The 18,640-nt window shown below is 43.9% G+C and overlaps 1 protein-coding gene and 1 long non-coding RNA gene across 8 annotated transcripts in view; one reads left to right on the top strand and one right to left on the bottom strand.

Annotated features, from left to right (window-relative positions):
• Nucleotides 1-17,696, bottom strand: part of TMEM266 (transmembrane protein 266) — a 106,508-nt gene extending 88,812 nt beyond the window's left edge. For all 4 annotated transcript variants that reach the window (XM_079991608.1, XM_079991611.1, XM_079991612.1 and 1 more), the window contains exon 1: nucleotides 17,565-17,696. The gene's annotated coding sequence lies outside the window, so the exon portion shown is untranslated. The remainder of the gene's footprint in view (nucleotides 1-17,564) is intronic.
• LOC307224696 overlaps nucleotides 1-18,640 on the top strand; it is a 77,461-nt gene that overhangs the window by 22,218 nt on the left and 36,603 nt on the right. Inside the window, exon 2 of one of the 4 annotated variants that reach the window (XR_013842694.1) lies at nucleotides 3,483-3,531. The exons of 2 other annotated variants lie outside the window; for them this stretch is intronic. This is a non-coding gene — a long non-coding RNA (uncharacterized lncRNA). Of the gene's footprint in view, nucleotides 1-3,482; nucleotides 3,532-17,884; nucleotides 18,045-18,640 lie in introns of those variants that run through there. One more of the 4 variants, XR_013842695.1, reaches the window with a different exon arrangement.

The following is an 18,640-nucleotide window of genomic DNA, read 5'->3' as shown; positions in this document are numbered from 1 at the left end:
CTGTGGGGCCATGCGGGTGCCCATTGCTGTGCCGCTGATCTGAAGGAACAGGTCATCGCCGAATTTGAAGTTGTTGCGGGTAAGGACAAATTGGCAGAGTTTGGTAGCAAAGTCCGCTGTGGTTACGCCAAAGGATAAACCTTACGCCAAAGGATAAACGGACATAAATCTGACATCAGGAATCACAAGACAGAGAAACCAGTAGGAGAACACTTCAATCTCCCAGGACATTCTATACAAGATCTCAAAGTAGCTGTTCTATTACAAAGGAATTTCAGAAATAGACTGGAAAGAGAAGCTGCTGAATTGCAACTTATTACCAAACTTAAAACCATGGAGAGACCTGGTCTTAACAAAGACATTGGATTCTTATCTCATTATACATGACAAAGCCATTTTTCACCTTCTCACCCCTTGCTTTTTCCTGTAAGACCTATTGCAGTCGTTAAGAGTCGTCAACAGGCTCATCACAGCTATCTGCCAATCACCCATTCCCACCACCCTTCTGAGTAATACCCCTCCCCACCTTCCCACTATTTAGAAGGGTCTGGTGACTTCTGTTTCAGTGTATCTGAAGAAGTGTGCATGCACACGAAAGCTCATACCTAGAACTAACTTAGTTGGTCTTTAAGGTGCTACTGGAAGGAATTTTTTTATTTTGTTTTGACTATGGCAGACCAACACGGCTACCTATCTATAATGCATTCAAAGACTGACTGGAGTGGGCCAGCACACTCGTAAGCACAGTTCAAACAAAATGTGAACAGGCTTGCACAAGTCTTGGGCTCATGTTCTTCATGCCTCTCCCTTCCACAGCCAAGAGGCAATGGAAGCTTTTAAACAAATGGACTCAAATCCCCATGCTGCCTGAACTCACAGAACCATTATCTGATTGTAATTAAAACCCAGTTATTAAGAATAAACCAGGAACAAACTATGGTTTCAAATTCTGGTTTGTTCTCACTAGAGTTTAAACCAAGACAGATGTCATTATTTGCCATAACTTGGGTTTGCTTAAAGCTTTAAACAAACCACAGTTTCCTGAGTTAAGGCATGTCACCCCCCCTCACACACACACATCTTGAGAAACTTATAAATCTGTATGGAATCAGGAGATAAGCTATGGTCCGTCTTCCCATAAGTCTCATGCATCAAACAATTACGGGTACCTACCGACTCCATCATTCAACCCACCCCATAGTGGCCTTATTACTTCAAGTGTTCATAGGAAGCCACCTGAAAATTGGAACCATAAATGCCTTTTAAGCTCATCTCACCACCGCCACAGACACTTATACCTAAAAACCCCAAACACATAAAAACCCAAAATTAATACTAGCAGAGTTCTTCTAATAGACATTTAGTACAATGAAAGTAGACAAGAATGTGAGGTGCACATCCTAGGCCTGTTAACAATTTCCTTGAATATGTCACAATCCATTCAGTTTTTACAGTACTTATAGAACAAGACTTTTAAAATCCAAATATGCTGTGTGGAAACATTTCGACGTAGCCTTTAATGAAAACACTGCTGCCGTTTACTTGACAGAAACCAATCAGTCAAACTACAGCCAAGCTGTTATAAGCAGAATGCCTGCAACATGTCAGCTGACAGTGAGTTGTCTTTGGACCCCAGAAGAACAAGCTGTGGTGTATAATTAAAGGTTTTTGAGGCACGGTCTACTCCTGACAAATGCTCTCCACACACCCAGAAAAGCTAATAGCCAAATGATATATTTCAGCCAGGGAATCACATGCTTAAACTCTCTAAAGTAAGCCAGCACATATGGGAACTGTCACAGGGGTCTAGGTAGAACTCTAAATGGGTATGATCGTACACATCTGTCCAACAGCATCTGGCTACCGTTAGAGAGAATCTCTGTTTTAAAACAAGAAAGTTGAGTGCCACTTGCTTAGCTCAGAGAGCAAGTAGAAAACACAAAAACAGTGAGTTCACATACCTTGAATACCTTGGATGGGGAAACCCAGCCAGATGGGCAGGGTATCAGTAATATTATTATTATTATTATTATTATTAGGAGAAATAGATGTTGCTGTCAAAGAGCACAAGAGAAGCTCCAGCTACAGTATGTTAAAGTTCTAAGATGGCAAAGTAAGGAAGTTTGCAACTAGTGTTAAGATCCCAGGTTGTGCCCCTCTCCTTCTGATCAAGGTGTGAGCCCATGAGAAAAAGCTGAAGCATGTGAGGCTTTTTCATTTCAGAAAAGAAACACTCAGCTAAGGAGGGCATGCTAGCATTCTGTAGAGGCAACCCACTTCTGGTTTACCTTGAAAAAAATCTAACCTGAGAAGCACTCTGCCTCTCAAGCAGTTTTGTTTTGGCTACAGCAAGAACTTCAAAGGAAGTCCAGGATGCCTGCTCAGGTCTCTCCAAAAGATTTGTTGAAATGCAACAGCCAAGTTCTGTTTGTTGATCTGCAGTACTTCTGAAGACTGCCCATACAGTAGTAGGAGGAGGCAAGAAAGAGGGGTAGCCAGCAAAGAACAAAAATCTTCAATATATAGTGTTTGAAAAAACGTATATTAACTGAATTTCATTTCATTTTTATTTTCTAACTATTTATATACAACTTATCTGCTTTCGTCTAAGTGGTGTGCTTCCTGCTTTAATGAATGTCCTGCAAGGGCACTATATAATTTTAAAAACTTTTATTGGAGTCCTCAGAAAGAAGCAGGGTTAAACTTCTTGTCACCTTTGCCAACACCTAGGAGAAAAAGAAACCGAAAATACTCATCGCATGAAAGACTCTCTGAAGGCTTGAAATTTGTCAATATCATGATTCAGTTTACTGCAACAAACACAGAGCCCTGCCTCTTCCTGTCAAAGAATAAAGAAGATTAAACTGTATTTCTTAGCCTTCCCAGCCTTCCCCAGAAGGCATGCTTTTCAGTTGCTCATTGAAACAGAAGGACCTCCTATTATGTCCTTCTGAAAATGAAGCTAGCGTTAATTTACAACACGCTCTTTGGCATTTTTGTTAAAAGTTAGGGTGACCCTATGCAAAACAAGACAGAACTGCTACAGCTTTAATAGTGGTAGAGAAGAGAGCATGGCAGCAAGCACAGCTTCTCAGCATTATCCAAATTTACTCTCTCACACACTCAAGAACCCTGGTTTGGTTTGGTTTTTTGCATCTGGGTAACCCTAGTTAAAAGTACTACTCAAACTAGTTCCCACCTAATAAACATAATTATTTTATATTATTTCAGAATTGTGGATACCCAGAAGTAGAATAAAAAATATTGGGCTTAGGAAGTAATGATAGCAGGCTGCACTAGAGTTCCATATCAAAATGAGTTATCAAAACTGTCTCAATTTTGAAAATGCAGCCTTTGAAAAAGGATGTGAGGTGAGCTTTGGGGTTTTTTTAGGTCAGTCAAATTGAATGAGGGAGATACAAATAATAGTCTTAACAAATGGAAAACAAAGAACTAATATTCATTTTTTTGTATTTATGAAGCAGGCAATGCTACCATTTGTGCTGCACAGTCAAGAGAGAACTTCAAAGGGTGATGCTTTCTTGCAGAATTGATTGTCTGCTAATTTAAACATCTGGATGTAGCACCAGTGGATAGGCACCAGTAAAACCCACAGTGAAAGTTGAACTGAAGGTCAACAGACAGAAGCCATACAAAATGAATATTCCAAAACAAACTCTGCATATTTGATAATAAAGTTTATTTTTTTGACGCACACCAAAAGGTTTAGAAACCTGATGGTGCTTCTGTGAACAGAGCAATAATCAAAAAAGGCCATTATACTTACAATGAAAGGTATTTCTGGATCCCGAAAAAGCTGCCGCCAAGTTGGGTTTAGGTTTGGCGCCACCTGGCGGTCAACAGGCAACATTGCAAGCTTGCCAAAATAATTCTCAGCTAGGGCGAAAGTGTTCATCTGGAAATGATAAAGGAATGTGGAAGGTGGTGACCATGTGGGTGGTAATGCGGAAGGTAAAGGAACTAGAACCACAGAGAAATTCAAGGAGAGGTAGAATGAACAAGGAATTAACCATCCTGGAAAAAAAGGTGAACACCGGGAGTCTCAGGAATAAATGACTGCTTTCTGCAAGGCAAAATAAAAAACTGAAGAAGGAAGGAGCCAAGACAGCAGCATCCTGTTTGGTTTGTTTATTTTTGCAAGCTTGCAATGTTGCTTATCGACCACCAGGTGGCGCCAAACCTAAACCCAACCTGGCCACAGCTTTTACCGGGCCTCCAGAACAAATTTCTATCAAGAACTGGAAAGTGATAGCAAAATCTCATACGGAGTCCTGTGTTCAGAATTGGTCAAGTAAGATGCAGAAAGAATTCGGTGGAAACCTATGAAGATGATAGAAGCCCAAGCTGTTCATTTTAATGGAAAACCTCAAAGAATAACGACAGGCGCTTGTTAGGGACACTTGTGATCCAGCCAGAACAGTCTGGATAGGTTTAGATGAGAAGAGCGGAAGAAAGTACACAGCAGTTTCCACACACCAAACATATCTAGATCAGAACCATCTATAAAATGTAGTTCCTTCCCAAGGTCTCACAGATGAAGGTTTATCTTAATTCTGCTGCAACCTGGAAGTGCAGTAACTGAGCTTAGGACTTTTATCGATGCAAAGCTACGGTAGGTTGAAACTTCTTCCATTTTAGAATATATATATATTTAAAAAGTAAGGTACAGAACAGTTTGTTTCTCCTGCCCACTGAAGATATAGGCATGAAACAGTTTGATCTGGTTGAAGATTTAAAACAACATTAAGACAGGCTGTTCTATTGAGGGGAGCTCATTAATACAGGAAATTATCTACAGCTGGCTTGTAAATAAAAAGTCACTTGCTTATTTGTATTGAAAGGTAAAAATTGCCTCTAGGACTAGGTGAACTGGAAGTTTTTATAAACTGGGTAAGAAAGAAGAGGTCCTCAGAAACCGCAGGCGCGGAAGCCTGCGGACTTGGTGACTCGGTGGGCACCTTTAAGCGCCCTCCCTGACCCACGAAGAGCCTTTTTAAAGGCTACGGAGAGGGTACGGGGAGCGGCGTGGTGCTGAGAGTAGACCGCTACTTCAGTGGAGCGAAGCCGCGTGCCATGGCCGGACAGCGCTGACTTTTTCCCCAAAATTCGGACTGGAAACAAATAACCCGTGAGTAGAATGGAATTTGGACTTTAAAATCTATATCTTTGAATTCGGTACAACCGGGGGATGTGCTAAAGGGAAGTCCGCACCCCCCTATCTACAAACGATCTAAAGCAAGGATCGGTGGACTAAGGTGGAGAGTACTGTTTTTGGTGTTAGATAAAAAATATTTCCATGAGTTTGACAGAAGAAGTCTTTGTGCTGGAGAGAAAGTGAGGAGTTTTGGAAGCTTTTGTGTAACCCCCCCCCCCTCCCGAACCCGGGAGCGTCCTGTGTGTGAGCCGGAGGAAAAAGAACAAGGAGTTTGACAGCTGTCAAAGGAGCTGTCAAACGGGCGGCTAAAATTTAAGAACTTTGTTATTTAATAACTTTCTGAACTAAAAGTGTTCCTTTTGAACTGAGGTGGCTGGAAACAACGTAGTCATAAACAACAAAGTAACGGGCTGTTGGAAAAGGACTATCAAGCAATTGTAATCCCCCTAGGGGGGACTAGAGACATTACAATGGCTGCAGAGGGAAAATTACTGGTAGAGATAGAAAGAATGTTTTTTCTCGTGGGAATCCTGCAAGAGCAGAGTACGGCTATGAACAAAGAACTTATGACCTTGAATTCCAAAACAAACGACTCTGCTGAATGCATAAAGGATTTGCCTGATAAGGAATCTGCAGCTGAACCAGAAAAAACTTTTTTGGAACCGGTGGAGAGAAAAGAAGGAATGGAAAAAGTGCAGGAAAATATCAATCAGAAGCCCATATTGTCAGGAAATAAAGAAGATGATCTTTGGATTACAAATCTGCGAAAGATGAGAAAGATGAAGGAGGAAGTCCCGGGAGCACTTGGAATATTGGAATTCAAAAGAGTAAAGAAATATGATTGGGACTTCCTCCTTGAGTATGGGAGATCAACTGACTTTTTGCAGCAACTGCTATTAAGTATCTTGGATGGAAGAAAATATGATGTGACTGAGATAGAATTCCTTCGAGACCTGAGGACCAACAAAAAGGGCTACCAACAAAATCGGCAGAGAGAGACTGACAGAGACTTGAAGGCCTCTGATGTGAGGAATCCGGGCTAGGATAATTGCTTGGGAAGGGATGGAAACTGGGGTAGGGAGGGGAGAACAGAATTTCAAAGTTTTATGATTTTTGTATTTGGCCATTATGACATATAATTAACAAAAATACAAAGGGAGAAATTCGTGGAAGGGTAATTAGGTCGACCTTAGAAAAAAAAGATTTAATGTTTAAAAGAGAATTGGATAAATTAAATTTGGATAAGTAAAAAGGATTAAGTTTAAAAATAACAATAATATGTTAAAGATGGGAGATAAGAACTTGCTGAACTAATTTTTGGAATTGGGATGTATGAAGAGGGGGTGGGGGGAAGTCAGGGAAAGGGGGTAATGAAAATAAGAGTTTAAAAATATATATGTTTTGTTTTTGTTTTTGTTTTATAAAATGTGAAAACCTAATAAAAATTTTATAAAAAAAAGAAAAAGAAAGAAGAGGTCCTCATTTTTTATGCCCCTCATCTGCATGGGCAGGAAGATGCTACGATTATTTGTGGGCGACTCTTTCCCCACAGGCCTTCAAAATGAAGAAAGGCCAGGTGCCTGTTAGGGACCCATGTGTGATACAGGTTTCTCTTGCCATAGGACAGCTTGTTCTGCTGCGCTGACGGATGAGATCAAACAAAATGTTCCCATTCCTCTAGCCACTTCAAGCCCTTGTTCCAGGTCTTCGCTTGAAAGGAAAGTATGGCTACACATTTTGCCCAGTTCAGATGCAATAGCAAACTATGGCTTGATCAAACAAGGAAGGGAGGCAATGTGAATATGCAGGAGCAAGAAGGGAGGGGAAGCACACAGGGCAGGGGTCAGCAAACTTTTTAGTCCACTGTCCCTCAGACCTTGTGGGGGGCTGGACTATATTTGGAGGGGGAAGAGAACAAATTCTGATGTCCCACAAATAACCCAGAAATGCATTTTAAATAAAAGCAAACATTCTACTCATGTAAAAACATGCTGATTCCTGGACCATCCACAGGCCAAATTTAGAAGGCGATTGGGCCAGATTTGGCCCCCGGGCCTTAGTTGCCTACCCATGACATAGGACATGCCCAGACTTGTCCACATCACATTTCATGTCAGTCTCATTTACTCATCACAAATTACTGCTTATTTTTCATAGGTTGTCCCTCTCCTAGAACTGAAAGGCACTTGGGGAGCCTAAATTTGTGTGATTGTTTCAGTGTGCTAAAGAAGCAGGGAGAAGGCTTAGTTCCTTTGGTATCCGGCCATAACAATACAGTTTACTAACTTCATAACAACACATTATAACAAACTTGCAATTACAGTTATTTATAATCCTAGTTTGTTTCCCTATGGTTTAGGGAAACAAACTAGGATCAGAAATCAGTTTATGAAGTTTGCTTGCTCCCAAAAACAATTATTTGCTTGAGATCATACATAACACAACTAACCATGGTTAGTTGAAAACAGAGTTTGGAAGCTTTTGCAGACCATCTTGATTACTTCAAGAGTCTGAAACAGGACATTTCATGAAGAGACATGAACAAGTACTTAAGGTATTTCCATAGCAACTCCAAAGCTGAAATCTGCTGCATAGACAAGTTGTCTTGAATGATTAGAATGGGATATGTATGCAACTTCAATAGTAAGAAGGCAGCACTCCCCCTAAAGGCACAGGCTCATTGAGCGTGCGCCTAGACTTGTCCCCAAGCATGGATGCTCAGGTTTCTGCAGTGGCCAGGAGTGCAACTGTGCAGTTACAGCTAGTGCACCAGCTGCACCCATTCGTGGTCACAGTGACACATGCCTTAGTTACATCCCATTTGGATTACTGTGATGTGCTCCACATGGGGCTGCCTTTTAAAAATGTTCAGAAACCTCAACTGGCTCAAAGAGCTGCTGCAGCCAGAATGCTGACCGCAGCTGGTTATAGGGAGCATTGACTTACTCAGTATAACAACTCCATTGGCTACTGGTCTGTTTCTGGACACAATTCAAAGTGCTGGTTAGAGTTCGGCGATATCTGGTTTTCAACATCATGATATATCAACTAACTGGTCATTGTGATAATCATTGTGATATAGTGATATATTATGATGTCTGAAATAACACTGAAAAGGGCTGAAAAAGCAGCTGGGGTGTGCAGGGAGGGAGGAGCGACCAGGAGGAAGGGAAGGAGGCTGCTTGCTTGCTTGCTCAGGCAAAGGCGCTTCTGCCCACTCCCTCCCCAGTCGAGCCTCAGCCTTGGCAGAGAAAGCCTAAGAAAGTGCTCCATGTGCCTGCTGGCCTGTGCATCTGCCTCCGCCCGAACAAGCAGGGTAGGCTGCCTCTTCCCTCCCAGTTGGTCATTCTGCCTGCAACCGACTGGCAGGAAGGAGGCAGCCAGCCCACCCCACTTGCTCAGGTGAAGGTAAATCACAGAGCACGCAATCTGAGCGGGCAAGACATCGCAGCTCCCCACCCACCACCAGCACAGTGCAGACAGGCAGCCTGCTGGCGGCAACCAGGGAGCCGTGAAGTATTGCCAGCTCAGGAAGTCTGAAGCCAGTACTGCAATCTGAACTTCATACCAGTTTCAATGAACTGAAATATCGCCCAGTTCTAAGTGCTGGTTATGGCATATAAAGCCCTACATGGCTTAGGTCCAGCTATCTGAAAGACCATATTCCCTCATACAAACCTTTCCAGGCTCTGAGATCTTTAGGAGAGGCCCTTCTCTTGGTCCCACCACTCTCACAGACATGCTAGGTGAGGACGTGGAAAAGGGCCTTCTTGGTGGCTGCCCCCAGGCTCTGGAACAACCTCCCTAGAGCAGTTAGACTGGCTCCCTCCTTGTTCTCCTTCCACAAGCAGGTGAAGACATTCTTGTTTCATTCTTGCTGGAAGGCTGGTGCCATGCTGTTTTTACTGTAATTATTTCTATGTTCTAAACCTATTTTACATGTGTATATAGTTCTATTAATTCTATTGTTTAACTGTTATTTAATTGTTTTCTCAATGTTTTAAATGATTCTTATTTTTATCTGTAAGCTGTTTTGAGTTGGGGTATACGTAATAATAATAAAAGGTGGGGTATACGTAATAATAATAAAAGGTGGGGTATACGTAATAATAATAATGAGCCCGTGAAACGCACATCAAAATGACTACATTGCTGACACACTAGGTATTGTTTTTCATTATTTATTAAATTTGCATACCACCCTTCATCCGAAGTTCTCAAGACGGTCCACAGCATAAAATTACAAAATAAAAACAAGAGCAAAACAAACCCATACCCCACAAACACATCTAAAAGGACATAGAATGTCAATCCGCCAAAGGCCTGGTTGAAGAGAAATGTTTTCACCTGGTGCCTAAAGATGTATAATGAAGGCGCCAGGCAAGACTCTCTGGGGTGAGCATTCCACAAACAGGCCCATTCTCATGCTGCCACCCTCCAGACCTCTCATGGAGGAGGCACACAAATAAAGGCCTCCGGTGATTATCACAGGGTCCAAGTCGGCTCACATGGGGAGAGACAGTCTTTGAGGTATTGTAGTCAGTGCTTTTTTTTCTAAAAAAATGTTTAGGGGTACTCTCATTTTGACTCAAGAAAACCATCATTTTATAGTTCAAATTGGGGAAATACAGTAAATGGACAAAAGTACAAAGATTCACAAAATGTTTAGGGGTATGTGTAACACTGTGTCCCCCCCAGAAAAGAAGTGCTGATTGCAGTCCTAAGCTGTTTAAGGCTTTATGTGTCAAAACCATCACTTTGGCTTGGGCCAAGAAACTGATTGGCAGGTAGAAAGCTCACATTTGGGGCACATATAGTCCAATACACTTCTAGTTGGCAGAAAAGTCTGAAAATGGGCACACACAGTACAAGAAAGTCTAGGTAGGCGACTAAAGCTATGTTTGCAGGCTTTTTCAATGGTGTTTCAGATATACGTGATTTCACTTAAACGCACAGTACCTTAGAACATTACCCCTGAGTAAATGGGGCATTGCCTGTCTAATATTACATTCGTATCCCACCCTTCCACTGAGGTGCTGCTGCCATTTCCACAGCTAGCAAGGACAATCCTAGTTCTATCTATCTATCTATCTATCTATCTATCTATCTATCTATCTATCTATCATCTATCTATCTATCTATCTATCTATCTATCTATCTATCATAAAAATGCATTATCTGCAAAATTTCTGAAGCCAGAGGAAACCCCTGCGCCCAAATCCCAGGAGTGAAGCTCTATGTTCTGGCTATTAAATGAAGAAGGAAAAGCGCTCTGCATGCACTCAGAGGCATTTATTAGTTTTCCTATTCAAAGTTCCTGCTTTTTGTCATGAAGAAGAGGGTCTAGAGCTGCTCACTAATTAAGCCCGGCCCTCCAGTGTCTGTGGAGCATTTCTTCTGCCTAAGGGAGCAGGTCAGAGGCTCGAGTGACCAGCACTGTCTCCAAGACCCTTTGATACCATTTCCCCCATATTTTACAATAGGATCACAATTAAGACCATAACTTTAATGCTGTTGATTTCTATTTAAAAATATATTATTAAAATAAATCAGCTAGGGTTCAATTTGTTTTCCCACATGACAACAACAGCTAAGGATCATGTAAGATATTAAGCAGAAACTGCACAACCCCATGAAGATTTCCATTTTTTAAAAAAATCAGGTTGGAAATACATACATTATGTATCACATACTGGTCATGAGAGATTTAATGGGAGATGAGTTACAATACAGGATTTCTGGTACATTCCCCAAGCATCATTAATTGCTTAATATTTGTGTCCAGATGTTGCGCAGACCCCCCCTGGTTGAAATTATAAATTTGTCCCTTGGCACGGGGACATTCCCAGGGGAACTGAAAGAAGCAGTGGTATGTCCGCTCTTAAAGAAAACTTCACTAGATCCTTTAGACCTATCCAATTACCGCCCAGTTTCAAATCTTCCATATCTGGGTAAGGTAATTGAGAGAGCGGTTGCTGAACAGCTTGGTAGGTTTCTGGAGGAAACATCGGTATTAGATCCATTTCAGTCCGGTTTCCGTCCTGGTTTTGGGACGGAGACGGCTCTGGTTGCCCTAACAGACGATCTCCGTAGACACCTGGATCGAGGCGGGTCAGGACTGGTGATCCTTTTAGATTTGTCAGCAGCCTTTGACATGGTCGATCATGATCTTCTGGACCACCGCCTCGCAGACGTGGGGATACAGGGCATAGCCCGTAACTGGTTGTGCTCTTTTATCTCTGGTCGGGGACAGAGGGTGGCACTAGGGAGGGAAATGTCGTCGCGCCACTCCTTGGTGTGTGGAGTGCCGCAGGGCGCAATTCTCTCCCCGGTGCAGGTTACAGCAACAGCCAAGGCGACATTTTTCCACCTTCGCCGCATCAAGCAGTTGGTTCCTTACCTTTCCGGCCCTGACCTGGCCACAGTGATTCATGCGATGATCATCTCCAGGCTTGACTACTGTAATTCGCTCTATGCGGGGCTGCCCTTGAAGCTGTCCCAGAAACTCCAGCAGGTGCAGAATGCTGCAGCGAGGCTCCTCACGAGGTCTCTGCCATGGGAGCATATTCACCCAGTGCTTTTCCAGCTGCACTGGCTCCCGGTGGAGTACAGGGTCAGATTTAAGGTGCTGCTTTTGACCTTTAAAGCCCTTCACGGCCTAGGACCCTCGTACCTACGGGACCGCCTCTCCCGGTATGCCCCACAGAGAGCCTCAAGGTCCATAAATAGCAACACCCTAGTGGTCCCGGGCCCTAAGGAAGTTAGAATAGCTTCAACCAGAGCCAGGGCCTTCTCAACACTGGCTCCGGCCTGGTGGAACGCTCTGTCTCAAGAGACCAGGGCCCTGCAGGATCTGATTTCTTTCTGTAGGGCCTGTAAGACAGAGTTTTTCCGCCTGGCCTTTGGCTTGGAGCCAATTTGATTCCCTCCCTCTTTTCTTTTTTCTTTTCCTTTCTCCTCCTGCGATGAGGCTACATTTTATTATTTTAATGTTTCAATATTTTAATGTTGTATTTTAATTTTGTTTTTAAGTTGTAATTATTCAACTTGTTTTTATTATTGCTTGTTAGCCGCCCTGAGCCCGGCCTTGGCTGGGGAGGGCGGGGTATACATAAAAATTATTATTATTATTATTATTATTATTATTATTATTAATGATGGCATGGTTTTTCAACAAATGGCTACGGGGACTTTAGTTGGCCTTTAATACTAACAGGCCTGTTTGTGAATTATGGCAATGGATTCACTGGACCTTAAACTGGCTAAGGTCAAATCAGAGGGGGAAACCCAGGTGCCTAGTGGCTTAAGTCTCATGTGTCACCACTTAAGAATATGAAATATATATTTCAGCTGTATTTTGGAGGAGGCATGGGGGTCCTTTTATGAGGTTGTTGAACAGGCGTGTCATAAAGGGAATTAGGGTGTCTTTGAATTTCTTGCAGAATTCTGCTGTAAAGCCATCTGGGCCCAGGGCTTTGTGTGGTTCTACATTTTTGAGGACAGTCTCTTTTTTCCTCTGGGGTAATAGGGCTGTCCATAATTCTTGTTCCTCTGCAGTTAGGGTTGGCATGGTCAGTCCTGCCTAGACCTTGTGCCATGGCATCCAGACAGGAATGTGAGATTGGTGTTGCCTGGGTTTTTGTCACCCCATATTTCATACAGGCCTTCGTTTTTTAGCATTTTTAGTACAGTGGTATCTCTGGTTACATACTTAAATTGTTCCAGAGGTCTGTTCTTAACCTGAAACTGTTCTTAACCTGAAGCACCACTTTAGCTAATGGGGCCTGCCGCTCCGCCGCCGCCACACAATTTCTGTTCTCATCCTGAAGCAAAGTTCTTAACCCGAGGTACTATTTCTGGGTTAGCGGAGTCTGTAACCTGAAGCGTCTGTAACCCGAGGTACCACTGTAGTCTATAGGAGTCTCTGCTGCCTCTTTTTTTGGCTTCCTTCAGAGGAAGGTTGTCCAGAGGATTTGGGGGTGAATGTCTTGGAGAGGTATCTCTGGTGTTTAGGTTGAGGTCACCTCCTAGAATTGTTTTCCCTCTGATGCAGGAGATGAGTTTAGTCTTTTCTGGAAAAAATCTAACGGTTTTGAGTTTGGGGCCAATTGTCAATTTAGTTTTGCCATCTAGTGCTCCCCCTAACAAAGATGAACCTGCCTTTTTTGTCCTTCATTATTGTTGTAGTTTTAAAATGTAGGTGCCTGCTAAGCACCATGGCTCCTTCACTCTTCAAACTTATGCAGTACCTTAACACCACCAATAACCATGGCTGAAACTAGTTTGTGGGGAAATTAATCATTTATAGATTTCAACAACTATTCACTGAGTTTCACAGTCAATGACTGTTTTAGTATCACTGAGGTTTGGATTTCTCACTTCCTGCTCCGCAGAGACAAAGCAGGCCCCTAATGTATGCACTGCCTGGCAAGGGTCTGTTTCATCACTGACTTTGTTCCTCCATTTAAAAAACAATCAGGGTGTCTGCTTGTCGCAAACCCTCCCCTCCTGCCGGCAACACGGATTCTGTGTCCCAGCGCAAGACATAGCCTGGCACCATTTTTGAAAGAGGCACACTCAGACTCCTGTGTACAGTACTGTTAGGTATCACTAGCAACTAGTATCAGGTCAAAGGAGCTCCTCCCCACTCTAGAGACACTTAAAAGGAAGCTGGAGCAGGGAAGGAGAGAGAGAAGGGAAGAGAAAATGATAGTTCCTATTACATCACTTTCAACATCATTTTCTGGATAAATAAAAAAACAGGAAAAAAACACCTGTCCAGTAGCACCTTAGAGACCAACTAAGTTTGTCTCTAAGGTGCTACTGGACAGTTTTTAAAATTTATTTTGACTGCGTCAGACCCACACGACTACCTACCTGAATCTAGAATCGTTTTCTGGAAATAGAAGTGCCAACTGATTTCTGATAATGTTTAAGGCAGAAAAGATTTCACATCACACTTGCGCAACTCTATTAGCCTTTGTTATATTAACATGGAGGGGGGAACTTTTTCAGAAGCCACAAGAGACCGCCAAAGGAAGGTGCCATAGCAATAGAAGAGAATACAAGGGCAGAGAAGTCAGAGGCATTCTCCAACACCATCATTTACCTTACATAAGACCTTTGCATTTAGGTAAAAAAACACTGCAGATTTTGGACAGTTATTTAGAAAAGTAGACAATTAAACTTACACCTCTAGAATATGACTACCATATGATTTAAGGTATATAGCCCTAGCTACCAAAGGGTGCTGTGGGATTACCTAGGGGAGTGCTAAGAGGCATGGGGCAGCAGGGGGGCACTGGTGCTGAGCCCCACCCAAGTGAATTGATCACTTATTTTGATCTTGGGAAGGGCAGCTGCTAAGCCACTGGATACTGCAGCCCTCCTCTATGATTTGAGACCAGAAGCAAGCTCGCTGCTAGGGTTTTCCAGCTCGTCCCACACACAACTCTGTGTGAGAGAGGTGTGAGCATTTCTGCATGCAGGTATCTCCTGCTCTTAGGTTTACACACACACAGTTATAAAAGCAACAAACACTTCACACTTCCTTTGGATCCCTTTTAGGATTTGGTTAATCACTAAAATAATACTTATGCTACTGTGATTAACAGAGGGAAAGCATTTACCTTCATCAGCTGCTCCGATAAAAATGAAATAACGCTGTTACCAAGGTGGCAGTTATAGAGCTTTGGGGGGGGGGTGTATGACTTTGGGTAAAGTCACATTGGAATACCTCTTTTATCAGTAAACAGCTAACTAATGTAATATAGGAAGAAGCAAATGCCTCATGGAAGTATTTTTCTCATGTGAAGAGACTGCTAATTAGGAGGTCACTATTGCATTTTAATCTAGGTAAAAGCAATTTAGACCTACAGTCTCACAATCAAGATGGCATTTATTTGCTAGCTAATCAGCAGATATTTGCCCAAGTGATAACTTACATTGTTGATGGTAGGTAACAGTAAAATTTAAAAGACAAGTTACTGCATGATAAATGAAAACTGCTGACAAGATCAATATGTAATTAAGTGTTCCAAGAGTCACAGATCTAGAGTTGTCTTTCAGTTGGGTACTTGATCAGAGCAAATAACTTGCTAGACCCATGGCCCAAGCCACCCTTTGGTACATATGTGTGTGCAGGCAGACATGCAGGTACTTTAGTTCTGCATATCAGCAAACCTAAGCTAAAAAAAAAAATTACAGCCATGATGTGCAAGGGCTAGCACTGCAGAATCAAAAGCAATACTGTGTTCACATAAAGAGAAGCAGGTCAAAATGAAGAAGAGTTGCACAAAGTCTAACTACCTTCTGATGCGCTCCAACTTGGTCCTTTGTCAAGTTTAGCTTTCGTTTGGTTGGTGTTGTTTTTTTTTTCCAAATTCAGCCTATATTACATAAACTAGTGTGGTTAAGGACACATAAATCAGACTGTTACCCAAATACCAAGGAACCAATATATCATTAAATTGGGTCTTTGAAAGTCAGTGAGCAATCTTTATTAATGCAGGCCAATGTATTGTTGCAAATTAATTTTCAGTGCAAAAGAAAAGCATGTCAGGGCCACTCAGAAAAACTAAAAAGAGGCAAATGAAAATAAAGAGGTATGCTACCATTCACTTTGAGAGGCTCTGCAACCCAAATCCATGTGCAACAAGTGCACAGCAAAGCATATTTATTGCACTAAACAGCCCATTGCTGTGCAGAAATGCCCTTAGTCATGCACCTTTTTAAAAAGAAGAGCTTTCAACATGAAGTAACTCAAAATGTCTTATTTTAGAGTCAGACATTAAGGAAAGCTCTCCTCTTAGTTTCATGCAAAACACAGTTTTAGGAAATAACTGAATTACCAACTACCGTTAAGCCCAACGCTGAGACCTCCAAAACAATCTGTTTCCCTGTCACATAGAATTCTGTTGTTTTACCTCTTCCCACTGCCCTTACTGCAGGAAAAAATCACTAGGATCATAGCAGTGGACTTTCAAGTACCACTCATTTAACAAGTCATCAAAAGGCCAACCATGCTTGTATACAAAACCCCACAATGAATTCATGGGCATAACCCAAGGGGGGCAGCTGCCCTCCATCAATTAAATCAATAAAAATACTTAACTAAGGTTCTGCCTGCCTAACATAAATCCTGGCTACGCCCATGAATGAATTCCAAAAAAGTACTACATCAGCAGGATCTGTCCTACATACACTTCCATAGGAAAATTCATGAACTTCTCACTAGACCCACCCTGACATGCATATTGTTTTACAGTGACAAAGCAAAGGGCTGCTTACTTGCCACATAATCAACTCTATTAACTTGAGAAGCAGTAAATTCATATTTCTCTTTCAAGTATGTATGTAACCAGAGAGAACCTACAAAAAATTCAATGGGCAGAGAGGAATGCCTTCCTAACACACTTTGGCAAAGGGTACCTCATCACCTTTTTGCAGATAAATGGCTCATAAAGCGTGCACTCCTCCTGTTCCCTGCTGTGGTGAGATTTGCAATCTGGTACAGAGAAAGAAAGATGAAGGAAAACAGTCTCCCTTGGGGAAAACCATACACTGTATTCTTTTTTTCTTCTTATGGAGAAAGTGTTGCAGTGACCACACTTAAAAGAATCCCATGGAGTTCAGCACCACCACAGTGGCAACAGGATAAAATGACCTGCCCTCCACCACAGACCTGCCCTCCACCACAGAAATAAGCTGATGGAAGGGACAATTCATTGCCCTAATCTTTTTAACTCTGCAGCTTTAAGAATGAGTTTGGACTGAAGGGAAGGATGCCCAGCATCTCACCACAAAGCAACGTCAAGTATGAACTGCATTTGGGAGGCAACAGGGAATCCCCTGCTTGCGGTGCAGATCCTCACATGAGAAATGCCTGCTTTTACGAAAATAATATTTGTAGAAGGGAGTCCCAGGCACTCCTAACAAGCCAGTCCCCATCACTCTTCCTCCACTAATACAGCCTCTAGATGTGCAGTATGTCCGTCCCTCGCGAAAGGGATGCCTTGCACCTTAGCAGACAGGATATCCCCGCCACCATGACACTCGCACGGTGCTCGTCCGCCGCCTTCCTCCTCCTCCTCCTCCTCTGCAGTGGGCAATGCCGGGCTCCTTGGCACAGGAAGCCCCCTGCCCAGCTCGCCCAGCCGGAGGGGACTTCCCTCTCGCGCGCACCCCAGGCGCAATTCGGGGGGGGGGGGTGGATGCTCCGCTGTCACCCTGCATCCCCCCCTCTTTTGCAGGGCTCGGTAGTGCAATCGGGATTGGGGACCCCAGCGCCTCCCATTGCAGCAGGTGAGCACGTGCGCCTTTGCAGAGGCCGGGAGAGGAGGGGGGGAGGAGGGGGCAGGAAACCCCCCGCCCCAAAGGAGCCACGTACCTGCTGCTGCTGCTGCTGCTGCCGCGCGAGAAGCCTAACGGGAAGCCGCTCTCCTCGGCGGCGGCGGCTGCTGCTGCTGCTGCAAGAGCAGCTGCAGCTCCGAAGGATCAGGCTAAGCGGCGCGCGAGCGAGGGAGCGAGGGAGCGCGGAGCCACACGCACGTGCGCGCGCCCTCTCCCTCCGAGGTCCAGGGTTCCAGCGCCACCACGCATGCGCCAGCCCCTTCTCCTCCGCACTCCCGCCCCCGCCCGCGCCCGCGCTCGCCTTCCCTCAGCCGACGAGCCCGCGCTTCCTTCTGCGGGGCGGGAGGGAAGGAAGGACCCCCCCCCCCGCCATTCCTCTTCTCTCATCCCTCTTCCCTCCCGCCCGTCGGTCGCCTTGGAAACAAACCCGCTGCGCGGCGGGCGGGGCGCTCCCGCGGGTCACGTGGTGGGCTCTGGCGCCCAATGGAGGCGGCGGGCGGAGGGCTTGGTAGTAATAGTAAGGCTGAGGAGAAAGGGGCGGGGCGAGGAAGGGGATTGGCGGTTGCCAAGGGGAGGCCTGGCCGTCGCCTCAGGTTTAGGCGGGAAGCGAGGCCGGGAGGCTCCTCACTGTCCCGCACCTGGAAGTCACAAAAGCTGCCAACAGGAATAAAATAGCAAAACTGGTGGCGCCATTACTTAAGCCCCACTACACGGGTGGGGTTTTTCTTTCTTTCTTTCTTCTCTTTTATCTGGCATGGAATATTTGTATGTTTACCCTCCCAAACGGACCTTCATGTAATATTTATAAGTAATTAAATGAAACGAGGACTATTTGCAATTGTTAACAGGTGTAAGAAAGTCTGCCCACAGCTGACTCAAATTCTCTTTTTATTGAAGGTTGTTGCACTTAGCAGCAAGTTTACTTACAAAGTCCTAATGTAAAATTTCAGAGCCTAGCAACAAGCTAAGCTAATTGCCACCAGCCCTCCTCCACCAGTGGGGCGGAGAATGGTGGGAGAAGCCAGGGGATTTCAGCCCGTGTGCCATGGCACCCTGGGGCGCCTTGAAGGATGGCCGGGGGGCTGCAGGCAACCCTGACCTCCCTCCCTCCCT

This window comes from Podarcis cretensis, assembly GCF_951804945.1.
Source record: "Podarcis cretensis genome assembly, chromosome: 9".
NCBI lineage: Eukaryota > Metazoa > Chordata > Lepidosauria > Squamata > Lacertidae > Podarcis > Podarcis cretensis.
The sequence above is the reverse complement of the archived record's forward strand: the minus strand, read 5'-3'. Positions and strand labels throughout refer to the sequence as shown.